This window comes from Bombus pyrosoma, linkage group LG6 (assembly GCF_014825855.1).
Source record: "Bombus pyrosoma isolate SC7728 linkage group LG6, ASM1482585v1, whole genome shotgun sequence".
In the NCBI taxonomy this organism is placed as follows: domain Eukaryota; kingdom Metazoa; phylum Arthropoda; class Insecta; order Hymenoptera; family Apidae; genus Bombus; species Bombus pyrosoma.
The window spans coordinates 15,901,817-15,919,938 of NC_057775.1; the positions used below are offsets into that span (position 1 = coordinate 15,901,817).

The 18,122-nt window shown below is 38.8% G+C and overlaps 1 protein-coding gene across 3 annotated transcripts in view; it reads left to right on the top strand.

Annotated features, from left to right (window-relative positions):
* LOC122568153 (semaphorin-2A) overlaps positions 1-18,122 on the top strand; it is a 558,514-nt gene that overhangs the window by 95,199 nt on the left and 445,193 nt on the right. For 2 of the 3 annotated variants that reach the window (XM_043727556.1, XM_043727558.1), the window contains exon 1: positions 1,269-2,311. The exons of the other annotated variant lie outside the window; for it this stretch is intronic. The gene's annotated coding sequence lies outside the window, so the exon portion shown is untranslated. Of the gene's footprint in view, positions 1-1,268; positions 2,312-18,122 lie in introns of those variants that run through there. 3 annotated transcript variants of the gene reach the window in all.

An 18,122-nucleotide genomic window follows, 5' to 3' on the forward strand; every position in this document is an offset into this window, starting at 1 on the left:
CGGAACTTTATGATAATCGATGGTTTTAGGTAGAGGCTTTATTGTAATAGCTTCGTTTTAAAAATAGATATAAAAACGCTTGCTTTGTTGGGTAATCGCGTGGAATTTACTTGGCGTGCTGTAATGGATGATAGGATCAGGAAAAATAATTTTTTTTATAGTCGTCAAAGGTATACGTATTCTTTTTTTTTTTAATCAAGCCTTTACGGTTACACTACAGTGGGTATTTATAATGTTTACTAATATCTATAAAAAATATATTTATATCGTACTTTATGCTCTGCTTTAGATAATTTTTATATCTTCTTGCCTTCTTACAGTACACAATTACTTTCTCTATGTTATTTCGGCGAAAGTACTATTATCTTTATTTCACATGGCAGCACAGCAGTCTCGTTTAAATAATCTATTTCGTTCGATGCAAAATTTTCTTGCTTTTTCATAACTAACGCTTATAAAAAATTAATGTTCAAGATATCATCAGGATTTTCATGCAAACTTTAAGTAACCATAAACAGATACAAAATAAATATATAATTTACAAACTGAATTATACAAACTTTACGTGGAATATTCAACTTCCCTCGTATACTTTACTGTATTTTATACTGTAACTCATATACGTACGAAATTCATCATACGAATTAATCCATTCACGGAGCTGCGAATTCGAGGGAAAAAATTGAAACGCAACATCGACGGAATACTCGAGTCTTCGTCGGCAATATCGAGCCTCCCCGCGACTGTATCTTCCCGCACACCCTATAACTTTCCCCGTCTATGAAAACGTGCGCAGAGCCCTCCTTGGCGTGATACACTTTCCCGCCTAGGCTGCTACGAGAACAAATTAATTTATCATTTCGTAGTGTTACGGTTAACAACATTCCGGGGAAATAATGGCCAGTAATAAAGGCACGTAGCGAGCCTAAAGAACCCCGTGTGCGCCTACGAAGAATGATCAAGAGAAAGAGAGAGAGAGAACTAGAGAAAAGACGATCCAGGATGAAACGACCAGAAAGAAGGTGTGCGAGCGAGGTGAAGCGAGGAAACGAGCGTAACCGCGTAGGCGGAAGCGAGAAGAAAAATGTGAAGGACAGTCGAACGAGGAGCGAGAAGGAATAAGGAACGGTATACGCATGCGTAAAGCATGGGTGTATCTTCAGCCACCCTTTCCAGTTACCCCCACCCTTTCGACAGACTCGCCTGTTTTCCTCGTCGCTCGTCCCTCGTCCACCGCTCGATTCAGTCACCGGGCCGTTTCGCGAGCGGAGGGTTTCCGCGCCTTTTCTCTCCGTGCCTTTTGCTATTTCGTCGTTCGACGATCGTACAAGGGTCTACGAATTTTTGCTTCTGCGCTGAGCCATATATTCGCGAAATCGTTATCGAACGACGAATAATAACGCGCGGGTTTACTCGTGCCGTTTTTCCGGTCAATTCGACGAGTGGCCCACTTTCGGTACGGTCACATGTGCACGTCGTGTCGCGAAGTGTCTTCGCCACGAGAATATTCCCGACATCGTAGCCTTCGGATTTGTCGAACGTCGAGTGTGTGTTCTACGACGAACTCGAATCGAGGTTAAGTTCAGTGTGGTTCTCGCGGTATTCATGCTTCAGTGCTGTTTGTCGGCGATTGCTCCGGACTAAACGATTACAAGGCAACGATATTTCGCTGAGAGGATTTATGACGCTTCGTGCGAACGAGGATTCTGAATTTGTGGATGGAGTCGCGGTCAGAGCATGAAGCTGCTATACGGTAAATACGCAGCAGACGAGAAATTGACATTCTCGAAGACAAAGATCGCTGCTGATTCGTGACATTGACGACTGATCGAGTGTCGCTGCCGGCCGGGGGGGACTCTTGTTTTTGTTTTCTTCTGTACGTGGCGCCCGCTGCGTTCGTAGAATGAGCTCGCGACACGCTGCTACGAGGTCGTGTTGATTTATCGCGAAACGTGTCTGTGGTCGAGTAACAGTGTGATGTTTACGTGACAGCCGGTGTAAGGAACAACCGCGTGAGAGCGTGGCGGGAGTTTCGAACAGTGCAGCTAGTTTCTTGATGCAACGTGACTCGCGACGTTATGCCAGTGCAACGATACGTCGGTACGTCGAAAACGTTGCTAGACAGTGTTCTTCACCAGGTACGGCATCGATAGTGCGTACAAGTGGAACGGGCTTTGACGTGTAAACGCGTTACCTTGATTACGTTACATAATTAATTAATCATACACCGTCACAAATGGTACACTAACGTTGCATAATTGAGTGACGCCGCTGGAAGTCGGGACGCGTTGCCGAACACGACATCTTCGAGGTATGGAAATTTCTAATTAAACGAAAGTCTCTCTTAAGCATGCCTACCTTTCTTTCTTTCTCAAACGAGCTCCAGAGATTTAGCTTCGTGATTTTCTCACACGGGGTTAAATGAGAAATTTTAACACGTAAAATATAAGCTACCTGAGTTAATTAAGAGATCGTACATAAACGACAAATCCTTTAATTCGCAGTTACATATAAATGTATATTAATCGTTAGAAAAATGAAACAAATATTAAATGCAGGTAACGCGTGCCTCGGATGTAGTAATATTTTATTAAATTCTTCGTTTACATAAATTACGGGAAATATTAGTCGATAAAATATACAAAAAGTTTTTTCAATATCTTGATCAATCAATTTGGAAATTTTTCCTGGAATAACACGCGGGATTTATTTTTCGTTGCTCGTAAAATGATTTTTTTAATCGAATTCGACTGAATACGATTGTATTGTATTTTAATCAGAAATTCCTGAAATCGTGAAATAAATCGTGGAATTCATAAAAAATCAATTGTTGGATAAAAATGTATTAATACGATGATGTTGAATTCAAGTATTTATCCAAACACGTGATTTCCGATGTCTAGCTGGTTTCAGGCAATATATTCGAATAACAAGGACGAAGTATCTTTTGTCTTATTTTATCGTTGTCGTATGCTTGAGACTAACCCATATTTAAAAACATCCGGGAAACCCTGAAAGCTTTTATCTATAACCACCGTGTTTACCCAAGAATGTCGCAGTGCGCCTACGGCGACACGTTTGCATCTCGCCTTTTTCCTCTGGAATTAGTCTCCTCTGGTTTACTTTTCCTCCGTGTACCGTTTTCCATTTTTGTTCTCATCTTCTTTTTTTTTTGTATTCATCTCGATGCTTTTGTTCCTCGGATCTCTGTCATTTACGGACAAAGTGGATTAGGTTTTAAGCATCTAAAGTGATTTTGAAAACTGGGACAGTCTGCTGGGACTCTTTTGTAAGCGATAGCAGAAAAGGAAAACGCTACGTGAAATGTTCCTTTGACGATATCTCTTAGATTGCACGACTATTCTCTAGAATGGTTTCATGAATTTTATTTAAACACTCTCATACCTTTACGGCTTATGCTTTTAAAACTCTTCAAGGTATCTCAAAACATTATTTCGGCGACAATCGAAGCGATAATTGAAGGTTCAGATCCATTTATTTAATTTACATATTCATAATATACATCATTTACATATTCATCTCGTTAATAAATAGCTACTTCGATGACACGGCGATATATGCGTTCGCAAATTCATAACTATATCTCTCATCTATTCATATAGCCCTGTATAAACAGTTTGTTCGAAAAGCGCTACTAAAATATGTGCAAGAGTAAAAGTTTACTTTCACCGTTAACAACGATCCAATTTACGAAACTTCTATCACGCAAAATTCCAAGCATTAATGTCAACGATCGTAGAAAATCCCAGGAATATTATTAGTTAATATTGCCGGTTATATAGCAACACATACCGTGACAAAATCGATGCAGCGAAAACGGTGTGACTGATCGACGTGATCCTTGATAAACTGTTGTCTAGGTTCTCGTTTGATTTTACACTAACGGGACGATATTCGTGGATGGGAGATTGTCAGTCGATGAACAGGAGCGAGTAGCATCTATTGAAATGATATCCTTTCTACTGACGGAAAGGGTGGAGATGCTTCGGGGCGAATATGAGATTTCAGTGTATCTACTTCGCTTATTGCTTGACATATGTACCTATGTATTAAATGGCCCCATCCCGGGCGGCGTGCATCGAAGCTTTTCATAGCCTGGACTGAGAATGAAATACGAAAAGTGGGAAGGGAAGAAGAATATATCCCTACGGTGACTACCTTTTAGCCTCGCGTCCTTGCAACCGCCGGGTATATACCTTTACAGGACATGTGAAGTCGCGCAGTACACGCTTTGTGCGCTTACCATCAGTTATTTATTCCGTCGATCGCTTTAACGTCGACAGACTTTCCATTATTCGCTGCAACATCCTTTAAACGGGTTTTCTCTCTCTCTTTCTCTTTCTGTTTTCTCCCTTCGTTGTTTAATCACTGTGTTGCTTGATGTACTTTTTATTTTTATTTGCGCGCAGGATGTTGGCGGTCGTTTGTGTTACAAAAAAACATATAGACAGTTATTGCAATTTTTTTACGTTTTAAAGCAAAAAATTTAGAAACAATTGTTTGAGAAATATTTTTAATAATATTAACATTAACCTGTGACTGTTACTTCACGAATACTTTAGATGTTACAAACTTTGTCATTTCACTATCATATAACGGACGATATCCCAGTAATCGTCAATCATATATTTCACGATTACGATTTATAAAATTAAATTAAAATTTTTGTTAGCATATTTCTATTTAACTGTACAAATTAAAGTTTAACGAGACATACGTGTACATTGTATCATCCTATCTTGTTTTAAAAATTTGTCGTTATTTAAATTGAATTTATATTTCATTTAATTTCGAACAGATTTCAGCAACGTCAAATAATATTGCACCCATTAGTACAGGATCCAAATACCAATAATTAAACCGGCATGTCGTCATACAGTATATATAGTAGTACAAACATATAAATAGGGAGACGATCATTTATATTCGTAAATCGCATTATAGTAATGCTTAAATAAAACTAGTATTTTGGAATAGTCGATTCCCGTACTTCGTTTTCAAACCATTCGCCAGATAATCAGAGGATCTGAAATTTTGGTCTATTTATACCTTTTACAGCCCTTTTCCGATTTACCGATGGATTGGGACCGCGGCGAGGTCAGAATACCCGGGTAACCGAATATTGGCGCCATTGATATGCATAATCCTTTTACTTCAATATCGCGAACCGAATGTTCGAAGTAATCGATACACACACCTGGCTGGCACGTTCATTATACATGCAGTATCAACGTATATTACGACGCACGTTCGTCCATGGAGTTACTAACGAAGAACGACAAAAAGTTAAAAACTTTTCCACTGCGAACGATGGAATATCTCTCCGCGGTTTTTACAGCATCTAATGCGAGCGTGGCGTTCCCGGGGAAAGAAAAATATTTGGGATATGAAAATATTTTCGATATTCGAATCGTTCGCGAGCAACAATATTTATACGATTCGTTGGTCGCGAACGAATTCAATTACAAGCCAAACGAAACTTTTAGCCGTCGCTATATAAAATTCTTGGTGGCATCGCTGACCAATGTCGAGGTTCCGTTCAGAAAATTATATTCACCGGTTTGTTAATAGAAAAGCGAATTTTCCCGACTCTGTTGCCCGACGAATGCACTCGACCACACGCAAACGGTTTCCTGATATTTCGTTTAATCGAAACCCGGAGTTTGTAACTGAGTTATCGAAGTCGGGCGAATTCGTTTGAAAATCTTCAAGTGTTTCCCTCTCTCGAGTTGTTCTCCCTCCGTAGCTGCGTACCAGAGAAGCACATCGATCCGTATCGATACACTCCCTGTTGAATTCACCAACCGAATTCTCGTTTCGTCGATTACGTTAAAGTTAACAACGGCTTCCGTTAATTCTTCGTTTTCGATCGCGTTGACTACTTTAGACTACTTTTTCCTTCTCCTTTCCTTCCTTTCCTCGGTCTTTGCGAGGCGAAGGCGGTAGTTGATGTCGCGTTCGCCCGATTACAAATGTGAAATCGATCTTTCATTGTCGAAGAATCGGCAGGGTACGATGGTACTGCCGTTGCTAAATCGATTCTCTGGATATAGGTAGCTGAGAACGAACGAACCGCCATTCCCGTTTTCTAGTAAGGACGAAGTCTCGTTAGTCAAGCTGGTAATCAAAGCTTCGCTTCGATCTCGCTTCAAATTACTTCTCGTGCCTTCTCTTCTGGAAAAAGACTAACTTTTCGCGTATATTTCGCCCTGTAAAGTCTGACGATCACGTTCTGCAGGCGATGTTCTCTCGTAAGCAATAACGGTCGCTTCCTGTTGCCGTTCTTTATGAGTATACGGTGTAAAACTAATAGAATTTATTGGAAATGTCGATAATCATTAATAGGATGTTCCGTATGCTTCGTATGAAATATTAAATGAACTAACATAGAAATAATCCGTAAACTTATTAATTAAGTTTGAATTTATTTTATTTAAAAATTTTGCTTATTTTCCTTTATCTCTTATAATTTAATGCCTTTGTATCGTAAATTAATTCTGGATTTGGATTCGTTATCATTGCATCAAAAGAAAATTCATTAGCTGAGAGAAAGGAAATTTTATATAATTGGTCAAGAGCAAACTTTATTACAGTATTTTAATTTCTAGCATAAATGTATTATATTAATTTCGTATCTATTTATCTATAGATAATGAAACGTAAACAATAATTATCTGACATAACAAACAATTATAGAAACGTGTTGTTGTCATACATTGAATAATGAACTTTTAATTTTATCAAAAATTTTACCACGATCGCCGCACGAAACTTCAGCGTGGAAAATTGCATTTGCGCTTAATGAGACAACTAATTCGATCACGTGGAAACAGATTTCAGAAGATTGCAGTTGAGTATTTAATACTCTTAATGAAACTTCACTCTCATTAAAGCATTGATCATGCAACATTATACATGTGTAATGTGAAATAATCGAGCCTGCAGAATGTAATTTGTTAAATATGCGCCGTTTGTGCAAACAATTGCATAATTCTCGCAAGTACTTGTTTGTTATAAAATCCGATTTTATAGAAATACCTAATGAGCACGAAAAAATATTTTAATAAATTCCTGCAATTGCATGTATTTTTAATCACGTTTAAGATTTTGATTGAATCTTTTATTCGTGTATTCCAATAATATGTTGTGAATTATTTAATTCATTACCGTTGTATAACTCTTTACTACATTCACGTTTCGATCAGTTTCAAGTGATAAGAGAGTAAACGAATGAAACAAAAGAAAAACCTTTGATGGATAATAAATACACGGAAAATTGATTAATAAACACGATATAGATGTCTACACAGATTCCAATTCTCGTTTTGATCACAAAAATGAAACTCTATTTCCGGGGTCATTGACTTCCGTTGCAAATATTGCGCAATGACGAGGTCAAGTGATCTGCTGCGGCAAGAAAACGTTAATAACTACGAACGAGATGTGTACTTCGAATATATCTGATAATATTTGCAAACACTTATGAATGTGGTTATCTCAATCGAGTTTAATTTATTCAAATAATTCATCGTCTATTTTTGTCATTCATAATTGCAATTGGAGAGTACCCGTTAATTTATTAATTAAATAGTAATATAGCCGTTTATTAAATTTTCACGTGTTATTATACGACTAATAAACAAGATTTATTGTGTTTACTATGAATGTCAATTACTGTAATTATATCTTAATTTAAAATTGCCTGACAGTGTAATTTAATAATTAACACGATTTAATAATATAGAAATCTTTGTATTTACACGCTCTAAAATACACGTTTTGTAATATATTACGTCTGAAAACATAATTGTACATCGAGGCAACGGCTAAATTACAGTCTTCGCAAAATTCACAATGTCATTTTATTCTGTGCTTACGCGATAAACTTCCCCACAAAGAGATCGTCCCTCGTAGTTCAAGTACCCTACACGAAACAACTATTCGTTCTCATCTAATCGCATCAGAGGACGCATAAAGGACCGCGATTGCGTTCGAATGCAATGGTCCTGCGGCTTTAAAGCATGGGATGCATCATTCGATCTTATCTCGCGACGTGCTCGTTACGCTTGCGGCATATTAATGTCGTACCAGCGATTTCAAAAGAATCTGTCAGGCAAGTGATTTAATCGAATTTCTTTCTTAACGACATTTATGTGCTACACTTGGCGAGGGAGAGTTCAGATTGGTAACTATGTCTGTGCGAGTTCTTTTACAGTTGACTACGAGTAAAAGTAAATACTGCATGTGTTGTATGATCTTTCGAAAACACTGAAAATGGAAATTAATTACGTGTAGGATTAAGCGTTCGAATTGTTCTCAATGTTTCTTATTTTCTAATACAATCTCTAATTCAAATAGACAAACATAAAGACATAATGTAAACTTAGATTATAAATATAAAATTCATTATTTTCACGAATAAGGAAACATTTTCAAAGAAACGAAAGCAAGATTAGGCGGAAGGAACTTGGAATAATATCATAACAAGATTAAGCTGAAATCTTCCTCTATATATTTTGTAAATTTCATCGTCCATTGGGTATTTCTCTCATTGTGTAAATCGATATCAATTTCCATTGGTGTTTTAACGTAGAGAGCGTAGAATTTAGAATGGGTTTCGATCCACCGAGCATAGAGCACAGAGTTTCCAAATAGTCACCTATGTAATTCTATAGCATATAAGCTAAACCGTGCTCACTGTAGCTTAACTTTGCTGATCGTACGAAAACCAGTTCGCCCCGTTTTCTGCTACAGCAGTTGCTTCGCGATATAACCAGTTGTACCGAGATTTTTAATCTGCTCGTCCAACCTCTGCTCGTCTCTGCCGATTGCAGTTTCACTGTTACAATTTCCTCAACTAATCCTCCCAACTATAATTTCTATTCTCATCTTAATATCCGTTAACGATATCTCGTATGCACGTGGACACTCGTAGACATTGATTTCAGTTCCAGTTTCCCATCGTACGAAATTGCAGGATTTCGTATCGGTTAAATACCGGTTGTCGCGCGATCGGTCACGTTTACCCTTTCACTTCCCACACCTATCGCGTATATTGGACCGTGTTCTATTTAAACGTGCTAATAATAATCGGGAAGCCGGCAATCTCCACCGTTCAAACGTGCAATCTCTTCTAAATACAGTCCGAGGGTGTTTCGAATCAAAACATCGTGGTGTGCGCACGGCTGCTTTGGCCGTTGGGCTATTTAACCAGCGACCGACTTCAAAGTGTGCATGTTTGAAGCGTTTACTCAGCAACGAGAGAAAGCTCGAACGAGCTTACTAGGTAGAGAGAGGGAGAGAAAGAGAGAGAGAGAGAGGATAAGAAAGCTGAAGTAGGGATAACACGCAGCGAGAAGGCGTAGGGGAGTGAGAGTAAGGCACGAACCGTTTGGGAACAGTAGAAACGTTCCGATTTACACAGACGTACCGCACATAATCCTCGCTGAAGAATTATCGCGAGCGTAGGCGAAAAACAAGAGAACTTTGCGAGAAGTTTTAGCCCCTCCCCATTGACGCAATTCGCTCCATATTTCCGAATTAACGGGTTAAACGATAATCCGGAATTATGTTACGTGGCGTAGTGTTGAAGCACACTAGCTTTGTCTGAAATTTCACGAGTTACGACGGCTCTTCATAACGTTTCTCTGGTCTCTCACAAATTGTCTGTTGTTATACAAATTTACATGTGTGATGTTAACATTTGCTTGTTTAATCATTTTTTGGGATAGAGTTGTACTTCTTTACGAAGAATGTTTACGAAAAATTGATATATTAGACTCTTTAAATTTTCAGTGACGAACCTTTTTAAATATACAACTAAAGTCGGAAATCGTATGCATTAATATTAACTTAGTTGTGTTTGGCTCAAAACGAGAAAATGTAGAAAAATAGAAGGAAAGGATAATAAAAGGAAGTTTCGTTGTAGTTTTCTATTATATTTCTTTTTATTTTTGTTAATTATCAGTTCGGTTATGTATTGCTATTTACCAAACCTTGGTTATCTCCAACTTCATTTGGAAATTCAAGCGGATCTGTTTCCATTAACTGAACGGGATAGCCGTTTATTTTAGTATATTGGTTTACAAATTGCGTTACTAACACCGATTAGTCAATCCATTATTTCTGCTCGTGATTATTTGCAGGTATTATGGCTATTAATATTGCTAATGCGAATATAAACACGGTCACTGATACTTACATACGCGATATGATGAACAACTTCTCCTCAACAGCTGTTAAAATGCTCATCAATGATTTATAAAAGCCACTTTTAAACCTATAAAAATATTTGAATATATTTTCCTTATCAAAACTTTGAGATTCAATTTATCTCCCGCGTACGTTCAACTTTCCGTTTCGATGGATATTCGGTGGATTGAATATTTGTAAATATCTATATTGTCGATTTTCCTTCTCTTTTATTCGATCCCTATTTTGGCAATTTTAGGAGGGACGAGACAAGAGATCATCGAGACTCGGGAATCACGCTCGAAGGGACTTGTTTTCACGAGTAACGGGATATAATACATAATTGTTCAGCTAATTTCTCGAAACTCTTACCCGTTCGTCCGAATATAAAGCCGGCACTTATGTTCTGAGAGATAGCAGCCTCGAGTGCAAAGGTATTGGAAAATAATGAAGAGGTTCACCCTCGCAGCTGTTGAGCCTCCCCGTGGCTCAATAGTGGTCTGTCGATGACAACGAGGTAATTACTTTTCAAGTAGCAGACGTGCAAATGAACGGCGGTTTAATCTGCCGATAATATTCCAGTATCGCTGCCGTTTTTATATCACCCTTCGTACGAACGTAGGCAAAGACGATCGTATCGAACAGAAAATTTATTTCCGTCCGTGATTCCATTCGTCTGCGAGAATTGCTATAATCGGATCACGCAGCGTCGCGAGATGATATACCATAATGAAAATGTCTCGCGACTGGACTAGACTATCGTCCGAACACGGTCCCTCTCGAACTCTGTCGTTGAAAGAATTTTAGATTTTCATTTATCATCGAATCAAGATTGATGTCTTCTGATCAACGATCAGGTAATGTTTATTGCGAACGTAGCAGCGAAAGAGTAATTAATCTTGCGACTATGACTCATCGCGAGATTTTCACGTGTCGTATATCTCGTCAGCGATTTCGTTACGTTAATGCGGCCGATGTATGTAGCTCGTAACGTTCCGTCGCATTAGGAGCGTAATAATGAAATACGGGTTATTTACTTAATCGTCGTAACGTTTCTCTAGTCGCAGTATATTTCATAATTAAAGTAATGCATTAATATCACGGCGCGAAGCTTTTCCCCGCCGCTGTTAATTCGCGTCGCGACGAATTCTCGGAAGCAACTGAAATCTCGTTGATTACTAACCTGGCCGTTCTTCGTTCCACGTCACGTAATCCTATCGTTCATCGTGTACCATTAGAATTTATCGCGCTGAATCAAAGCGAACTCGGTTTAGAATCGGTGTCGAGAGTTTCTCGGGAACTCGCCCGCGACACACCTTTGCCCCGAATTAATCTCGCGCTATATAGCTATAAGTTATTTTCTCATTTCTACGATTTCATCGTCGTTCTCTTTTCTCTGTATTATATACTTGGAACACACTTGGCCGGTGTATTATTACTGCAAAAAAGAATTTAAAGCTTGCACGTAATACGCCTCTCGATAAATCATGGCTTATTGAACGCGCGAGGCTCAGTTTTGAAGCCCACCAACGGGGTGCCCGGCGTTGTTCGTTCGCCGTGATACGTCATAAGTCACAGCTGGTAGCACGTTGCGACGACATCATCCAACCGTCCACCCTTCCTGCCACCCCTTCTGTCAGCCACCCCCGTGGTGGCCCCTGCCTCGCTAGAGTTTGGCCAGCCTAGACATAATAGTGCCATTAACCGATTCTGTATCTTAGCAACGTAACGCTGCTCTCTCCTTCGTTGGACCCGTTTATTGCATTCTATGATTGATACTGTAAAATATGGTGTTTGTGCGTAGAAACCTCGCAGGAGGCCGACAATCGGTTTGCCCGACATTTCCACATCTATCCTAGTACCGTGTTGCCTTTGGAAATAAACAGATATATTGATCGAGTTACAAATTGTATCAAGGTTCTACACATAAGTCTCCAGTGTCTATAAATGGAATTGCCTACAAGTGTCGGACGTATAGTTTGACGGGAATGTAACAAATGAAGATCGTTTAAATATTATACTTCTCCAATGTACTTGTCGTAATACGACCGCTTCACACTAACAGGAAATCTTCCTGTGTGAACGCTGTATCAAACTAAAAGTATCCGGAGACATATGTTTGACGCTTATAGGAAATTCTAGCTTAACACGACCCACGATCGAGTTCTTTATCGTCGTAGAAAGAAAATATTTTCTCTAGACTGGAGAGAGTGAACGATTAACGTCGATAAACGTGACACGAAGTTCATATATCACGGATATGAAGATCAAAGGTTCCAACCAGGCTGGAAAGGATCTAATTGTGTTTGAAAAGACGAATGGGGGCGACGATGGTTGTTGATATTGTTTATGACCATGTCAGAAGCATGTGCCGGCTGTCTTTGAAGGGCCCCCATTGGAAAATTGGACGACCTTTTATTTCGCTCGCGTCTAATCTTTCTTATTGCGTATATCTAATTTTTATTTCCGCGTTTCGCTTGATTTTTCAAGCCTAGTGCATCGTGATTGTCTTCTCGTTTGCTATATACCAATCATTCGTTTGACGTTTCTTTGTTTACCCTGTCCTCTGCGTCACTTGCAGCGTTACAGCGCTAAAAATATTTTCCACTACCGCAAGCTATCAGCTTTCGGTCGCGAAATATCCATGGTATTCTTCGAAGTTCGCTCGCGGTCGATCATATATTGATAATTAACAATGGCCGCGATGATTATCTCGCGGAAGATAGAAGCGATATCGGCGATAGAATCTGGCGAATAATGCTGTCAACCGTGATGGACAGCTGTAGTCACGCGACGGCCAGATAACGCGTAAGCAAGTTTACCGAATGGTCGTGTTTGTTTAACGTATTGTCCGAGCAAATAAATGTTTTATGTCCGTCAACGCGATAGATCTCTCAATTCGCGCCGGTTTTCACCGGCAATATTTCTCTTTCATTCATAAATCGTCGTCGTAGCGAGGCGGTGGCTACTACTTTTGTCACAGACAAAGATCCTAACAGCAGTCATTAAAAATCACACCAGCGAGGGGCGGCGATCAGACAAGGGTTGTAAGGACTCGAAGGGGTAAGTTGCCGTATGGCGGTTTGGAAAATCCTGTAGAATACAGCCCTCCTTTCCATTCGCGAGCATATTACGCGCCACCTTGAAATGCCTGTAACCATCGATCAAACCGTAATTCCCATACATGTCGCCGTTTTTCGAGCCTGTTGAACTTCGATAGAAGCGTGTAATGCGATTCTCGAAGAAGTATATTTTTACGTTCACTGAGTTTATGTTCCAGCGGATTAATCCTTCGAGGAACAAATATCTTGAAAAATAATATGGAAGATCTGTTGAATTTCTGATTAACTTCTAACACATTGATCGTTGATATTAGATTAATTTGGGCTAAGATTTGTTGCTTTGAAGTTTCACAAAACGAATATAAAATTTTCGACAGCTTCCTACTTCCTTTTCTTTCATAATCAAATAGATAAAATCGAATTTTCATTAAGGAATAAATTATTTCCGTTCATAGAAGTGTCTATCTTCGATAGGTAGAGGATAATTTGCGATACTAGAATTATGGATTCCGTGTTAATACATATTTACGCAAGTCAACAGCATATGTGCATCGATATGGTAACTATTATCAGACTAGAGCGGGTTTGTTGAACTATACCGAAAGAAAACAAATGGTGATGGATGCTAAATAAGCGCGCAATATCACGCTGGAAGTAATCAATCCTACCTAACGCCACTTTCCGTACCGCTCTATTCTCCGATTATGCAGATCATTTTGCACGTTCCATTGAATTATTGCGATGATATTACGCGTTTGAGCTCTTCGCTCGTGACGCGATTCTACTTTAATACGACATTAAACACTATTCATTCTGAATCGATATTTCGATAGACAATAAATTGTATAGTCGTGGCGTGTTCAATGAATAGAACAGTATATCAAGTGTTTGGATCTCGGTCTTCGTTGTTAGAGATTTTTCACTACTCATACATTCTTATCTGGTGGCATTTTGGAACTTAAATCCGTGTCGTTTTTTGTTCAAACGCGCGCCATCTCATTTATGGATCCGTGTAACGACAAAAAGCGGGTGCATTTTACGTCGGAGCACAGTTACGGATGAACGTGAAAATAAAACGTCGAGTCAAGTGATCATTTGATAAAACTTTAACAAAATGCCAGAACCTATCCCTGCTCGGTTAAACAATAACAAAAAGCGATGCCAATATTGCTAAATGTTTATGTCACTTGTCAAGATCCAATTGAATATTTTACGAAATATATTTGACGTGGAAAAATAAAAATTGCAGAACAAATAAAAATTTTGGTAACGTTCCTGTTTGAATTTTTAACCGCGATTTAACTGATATTTATTTTATCGGTTCTCTGTGTTTTATTGCTAAATGTTGTTTTTTTCTTACTCGAAATTTTCGACAAATATTATATATATATATATTTTTATTTTAAATAAATTCTTTTATTCTGCTTACACTGATCAGACGATATGAAAAGAAATTTTATAAAATATCACCACTCAATTAAGCATTCTGGAAAAATATGAAATCAAACTGCCAAAACGAAACGTATTTATTTTCGTTCGAAACGCGTCGGCACGTACAAAATTCTCTTATTAAATCCATCGTTCAATTTTTATCTTAATCCTACCTTGACCTCTCTCTTCGGTGATCCTTCTTGGTGAACCATTTTTCCTTCTTTCTCTTTCCTCTGGATTTACAGAACGCTATAGAGATACTTTTCTTCATACGCGGATGTAATTCCCCGTACAAATGGAGGTTGTTCCAGGCGAACTCTCGGGTCACGTCGACGACCTAACTGTCCTGACACCACCCAGTCTTTTATACCAAGGGTTACCACGCGAAAGTTCGGATGAAGGAAGGGGAGAATCCATAAGCCGTCCTTCTGGCCTGGCCCTCATCCTCCGACATCTTCTACCCCCGTCTTCTACTCGCACCATGGACGCATCTCACCATAGACTCCGCTATATGCAATCTTGTGTCTTGCTCTCGTGCTTACAATCTCACGTGTCTGCCAGACCTACGCCCAATTTCTTATCGTATCTGCTTCTTTCAGTTTTTTATTTTCGCCTCGAAACAGATATTCCCGGATCCTTTCATCTTGTCATATGTCATTTGATCACTTGCACGTTCCGTGCTTCCCCCTTTTAAAAAGGGAAAAGCCTGCTAATCGTTTGTAGCCCTTTGTGAATTCTTATCGTGAGCACTGTACAAGATAATGATAGGGAAAATGGTTTTGTTCTGAGTTTTGCATCGATACTGATCGATGTGTCAGCTGTAGGATTCTCTTTGATAATTGTTACTGAATATTGTGAAGTGAAAATTTAGCGATCGAGGACATTTTTTTAACTATTACTTTAGCACGTGGAGATATAGAATGGTTACAGTCATTTGTATTGTAGCATTTACATTAATTAGTTAAGATACTAATATTAATAATATATTACTAATTGGTTAAATTCAAGCGTATTAAGTTTTATAATTTAGTAGTATTTTCATATGTCTACAAAGATTTGGTATTATGAAAACGAAATATAGAACCTGAAATAGAATTTCATAATGAAAAGTAGAATCATATTCGATTCAATCATGTTTTGTTATCGTTAAAAAATTCTTCAAGGTAGAAGAAAATGTGGAAGATTCATTATCAATATACCTACGTTTTATGTTAAAGTCCTTTCTAAAATTTTTTACTTATCGAAATAGTGGCAAGATTGTAACACGAGAAAATCACAGCAGGATTAAATGTGGAATTTGTTACTTATCTGACGAATCTATTTTCTTATGCTCAAAATCATATCAAGCAAATCGTATCCAGCGGATATACTAGTCTATCCGGAGTAGTTTCGCATAAACTTCAACTTTACTTAAAGTATATCTCTCGACCATTCCACTCCATTCATAGCATTTACACCGCTTGGCCAATGGCCGCTTCTATTGGACTTTCTGACGAAATGTTAAATCTAAGCAGTTCGTAGAGCCAGTTAAACTCTCCTGGAAGATTGATGTTTTTAGAAAGGAATTAGCCCGTGAAAGGAAAAGGAGAGGTCCTCTTAAATGGAAAAGTTAAGTTCGACGGAAATGCAGTCTGTAAACTATGAATCCAATTTTAGTCGGTTGCTCCTTATCAGTGCCGAACCGGCGAAACTCCAGGGCTCTGGTAAACTTTCGCCGTCTGCTGTCACTTCAAGCAGAATCATTAAATTAACAAATCCGCTCGCCACACGCCGGACAATTTCTTTTATTGAATCGGAGAAAGTTTGAACGTTGAGTAATCCGTTTGAAAATAAGAGGAAGAGTCGTTGGGAAGACGATACGGGCTACGGACAGCGAATTAAGAGAGGTTTCAAAGTTATGATTCCTGGTTTGAAGTGTCGAGAATGGATTACTGCCGGCAGCTCGAAAATAAAAGTTTCCAGAAGAGGAAAAGGAGATCCGCCACGTCGTCGACGGCGCACCGATAGAAAGAAGTTGGTAGTCGGTCAAGAATGAAGCGTTCGAACGTTCGCGCAGCGATATCCTGGATGATAAGAGGGAATTGCTCTTCGAGGGGAATAGCTGAAATTCCACGATGAATTTGAACTATTTTAATAAAACTTGGCCAACGAGTCCGGCACGCGTGTGTATCTACGTGTGAGCGTTCGCGCATTGTCAAATTTCAATGGTTAAAATTAAACCGCCAAGAAAGTTTTAGACACTGGCTGGTGAAACCTGGAACAAGGAAATTAAACTTTTCCGTCGCTTCTCACTTTTCACGGGATCGCACTTTCTCCGTGAAATTTTAATCGTCCGGTTTCGTAAAACCCTCTCTAGAACTGTATTTTACAATGGTAACTCTGTTATTCTCTATGTAACTGCTAGACGATAATTCTATTCTCGTTCGATTGTTCGCTAGGATGCACGTTGACATATTTTTCGAGATATTTACTCTAATCTCTTATCGTATCTTCTAATTAGACGGTTTGATTCTCGTAAAGAGAGTCGGATAATCGATTCTAGATATCTGATCGCTGACTATACGAATAGATCTGTAATCCGAATACTGCTCCATTTGATCGTATGTAACCTGTGTTGGCGATGTAACGTATAATCCTTGGAGACCAGACCCGGGGCTACGTAAAAAGAATAATTAATATCGTGTTCACATTATTATCAGAAGCTGCGCGTAAGCTTCTATTTTCTTTTATGGTAACGGTTAATAACTGCTTTTGAGGGTGCGCCAAGTCCCACAGCTACGGATAATCGTATTTAATACTCTTTTTTACTTCGATATATGATGACGTCTATGCACTGGTTCGTAACTGCTTTTCACAAATCCTGCGATATCATTGCCGTTTTCGTTTTCATTAATTCTCTTTGAACAACATGTCTATTCGATTCGTCAAAATATTTACGAAGGAAAATGAGAATTAACGGAATTTGTTTTAAAGTGTTTTCAATTGATTTTGATCTGAAATTTTCTGTCGATTAATACTTTGGAAGTAGGTAACGAGACACGTGTTTGACAAAGAGCGGCTGTTAATTTGAATCGCTCAGAACGCGCGGTATTTCGATTAATTGAGCTCGATAACAAGCTTTCCCACTCTCGCGTCTCATTTTCCCCATTATGAACGATTTTCGTTGAGTCTCGGGCAAAATAAGATCACGTTTCAGCCATAAATCTTTGTCTTGCTTGACTCGGAGAGTCCCTTTATTGCCACTAGAAAAATCGTTGACTTTTCTCCCGTCTTCGCGCGGCGTTTCTTCATAAAATACTCATTGCGTCAGATATATTCTCTCCATGAAAACGACATTGTACGTTATTTTCTAGAAACGTCTCAAACATATCTAAATGTGACACTATACAGACGAGGTTTAGAATAGACTTATCACTT